Raw genomic sequence first — 3836 nt, forward strand, 5'->3', positions numbered from 1 at the left:
CAATGGAGTTTTATGCACGTTTAAAATGATGATGTAGACGCATATTTCTTGTCACGGAAAGAGGTATAATAAGACGGGATTTATAGGAATTGGCTCAGATGGTTATGGAGGCTGAGAAGTCCCGTAACCTGCCATCTACAAGCCGGCAAGATCAGGAAGGCTGGTGGTATAATTCAGTCAGAGTCCAAAGGCCTGAGAACCGGGGGTAGGGGGTGGTGTGAAAAGCTGCTAGTATAAGTTGTCCCAGAGTCAGAGGGACCAAAAACACAGAGCTCAGGAGCTCTGATGTCCAATGGCAGGAGAAGAGGGATGGACGCCTCAGCTCAAAAAGAGAAAGGGAATTCACCTTTTTGTTCCGTTTGGGCCCTCAGTGGTTTAGACAGTCCCCATATTGGTGAAGGAGGATCTTCTTTTCTCAGTCTACTGAGTCAAATGCCAATCTCTTCTAGAAACACCCAGAAATAATGTTTTACCAGCTGGGTGTCCTTTTGCCCAGTAAGGTTGACACATAAAACCATCACAATAATGCCAAAATACTAACAGAGTGATCTCTGTATGGGTGCTTGGATAACACGCAGTAGGTTTCTTCTGTATGTTTTTTAATCAATTCTAGATTTTGCTATCATATAGGGCCTATAATCATAAAAATATCAAAGGTTATAAAGTCAGCTAGCTGACTCTTAGCCAGCTGCACTATTGGACTTTGCACAATAATTGGCTGGCATTAAGAAAAAGCAATTTTCTCATTCTAAAAAAATGTACAACAAACTACAAATTTAAAAAATCTGACAAATACCAAAAACAGCAGAAAAATACCATATTTTTATTAATTACCTCCCTGACATACCTCTCTAATACCCCTTTCTTACAATTTTAAGCTGTATAATCTTTGTTCTCCTCTTCATGAGACAATGATCCTGTAATGTAGTTTTTCTATAACTAGAGTAGAAAGATAATCCAGTGTTTCCAGGGGAGGGGGGGGGGGATGAAAATTTGACTTAAAAAATATTCAGATAACTTCTTTCACAACACTTCTTTCACGACACATTGTCATTTTTTTTAAAAAGAATTTTCATATTTGGAAAAACCTCTAAGTTTTTAAATGTGTGAGTTGTAATATTTCAGGGCAGTTCCTTTTCTTTTCCACTGATTCATTCTAAATATTCTTAGAACTGATGTCACTTGTTAACCAATCATCACCCCTGTAATGGCACATCATCCTCATCAATGTGAGTAGTTCAGATGAGAACAGCAAGAATTATAAATGTTAATTCCATCGTGTGTTTGGTCCGCTCTACTCCATCATTGCATAATCAGACCCTGCAAAGAGTCTGTTCTTGCTTCCATCTGACGCTGTTCTTCTGATGTCTTTGCTTCTAGTATTCTCTGAAATCCGTGTTTACGGTTTGCTTTCTGATGTCAGAAAGTTTTCTATTGATCTTAATTGCTTACCTTTTCCTCTTTAGTGTACATTTCATGAATTTTATATATTTTTTTCTCTCAGTTCTTTAAATACATAAATACATTTAGAAATGATAAACAACGGTGCCCTTCATACATGAACAACTCAGGAGTCTGGACTTTTCTAACTTCCATTGAAAATATTATAGAACATATTTCCAAACAGCAATTAAAATTATAATCAAGCTTTATCAAGTATACTACGTAGCAAAGAAAAAGACCCTAAGGTATATTTTATAATCCTCTAAGCTGTACGGTTGATTTCGTTCCCAACAGGAGAGGATGCTGGTTTGACAAGACATGCAAGAACTCAGTCCCCTGCTTACAATTTTGCATGTGTGCTGATCTGAAGAATTTTCCTAGATTCACTTCTGAGGTCATACATTTCAAACCTTTCTCCACCATCCACATTGGTCTGGTGCCGGGCAGTGTGAAAATGTTCATTTCTCAGTACAAAGAACCTTCTCAGGTGAGTTAGCATGGTGGGCAGTAGGAATATTCCTGGAAGCCTATAGCTAGTGAGAGTATGACTCTAGACAGAAATGACTGCAGAACACATACATATATCCCAATATAGAAATACAGCTCTGGTGAACCTTTCTTGGCAACCCCCCACCCCCCAGATGCCCACACAGCTAGTTCAACATCACCAGACATGAAGGGAGCGAGGGGAAGTTGGGGCGAAAAGAGATAGTGGTCTTAACCATTTGTACTTAAAATATCCCACTTTTACAAATTTTATTGCAGCCTATTGCCATATGAACACATTGCTAGGGCCCCTTCTGGCTCTTGAAAGAGGCCTGTCCAAGTGAGGAACCTTAAAGCCTAAGTACAATGACTTCCTGGCAAATGTACCATGGCCTCCATTGCTCTCAGCATCTTCCTAGCCCTCATCCCCTCTCTCCTGGATTATTGCCATCACCTCCTGTTTCTTCCCTACCCCTTTTGGACTGTTCTTAATGCCACGCTCAAGGAAAACCTTAAGTCAGATCATATCACACCTCTGTTAATAGTCCAATGTTTTCTCGTCTCACTTCAAGAAAAAGGCAATAGTCCAGAGAGCCCTGTATCACCAGGCCCTTTGCCTTTCTGACCTCATCTCCTGGTATGCAGTCCTTCCTCACTGCACTCCAGTCTCCTACAGTTTCTGGAATGGTCAGGCATGCTCCCAAGAGGCTCTTGGATTTGCTGTTCATGCAGCCTGAACCATCCCACCCACATACTCACATGCCCCCCTCTCTCACCTCCTTCAGGAAAACCTCGCTTGGCCTTTCTTCACAACTCTCTATTTCTCATCCCTCCTTTGTATTTCTCTGTAAGACATACCACCATCTAAATACCCCACTTGGCTTATTCTTTGTCTCCCTCCTCTACAACGTGCAGACCCTGAGTTTACTTTGTCCAGTGCCATATCCCAGTGCCTAGAACGCAGCCTGACACAATGACTGATTTCTGGTAAACACAGGGGGCTCTGCCTTAAACTTTCCTTTGTCTAGCCCCACAGGAAGCCCACAAGACCACCTTCTGAGAAAGAGCAGGGAAAATACAGTTACTGGAAAGCCAGTTTCCCTAAAAGAGAAGAACAGAGGTGAAGTAGTGACAGGGTTTTCTAGCATGCGAGCAACTTGTTTCTACAAAGAACTGTCATCTTGTGAAGTGAATCACCAGAGGATTTGATCAATGAGCTAGAAATCTCCTGCACCTCCTCCCCCTGCCGCTAAAGATGTGATCCAGGGTCACTGGGGCAGTAACGGGAAAATACCAAGCCATATCATTTCTCTTCATGGTTCAAAGGAAAAACTACATAGGAAAAGGAAAGGCAGAAGAAGAAAAGGAGACACTTGAAATGTCTATTCTTGCTTATCTTTCCTTCATTTTCATTGTTCTTTCTCCTTCTGACCTAGAATAAAATGAACCAGAAAATATTACAGAAAATAGGCTGTTCCTAGAGCATTCCATTTGGCCAAACAGGTGTTGGCATTCTGATGTGACAAATGAGCTTAGTGTCAGGGAAGGCAGTAGTTAGTGCTTGTAAATATAAAATGTTTTAAGATGTTAACATAATAAAATGTTCTCCAAAAAGTTAAATAAAGGAAAAGGAAAAGGAAAATTACTTATAATCCCACCACCACAGCAGAAAAGCTAGTAGTTTTGTATATTGTCTTCCAATGTTTTCTCATAGGCGTATACTTTGTCATTGTGGTATAAAAACCCCACAGCATGAAATTTACCATCTGAACCTTTTTTTTAATATATTTAAAAAAATTTTTTATTGCTTATTATTTTCGGGAGAGAGAGAGAGAGAGAGAGGGAGGCTGAGAGCAAGCAGGGAAGGGGCAGAGAGAGAGACACAGAATTGGAAGCAGGCTCCAGGC

The sequence above is a fragment of the Felis catus genome, chromosome F1, assembly GCF_018350175.1.
Source record: "Felis catus isolate Fca126 chromosome F1, F.catus_Fca126_mat1.0, whole genome shotgun sequence".
In the NCBI taxonomy this organism is placed as follows: domain Eukaryota; kingdom Metazoa; phylum Chordata; class Mammalia; order Carnivora; family Felidae; genus Felis; species Felis catus.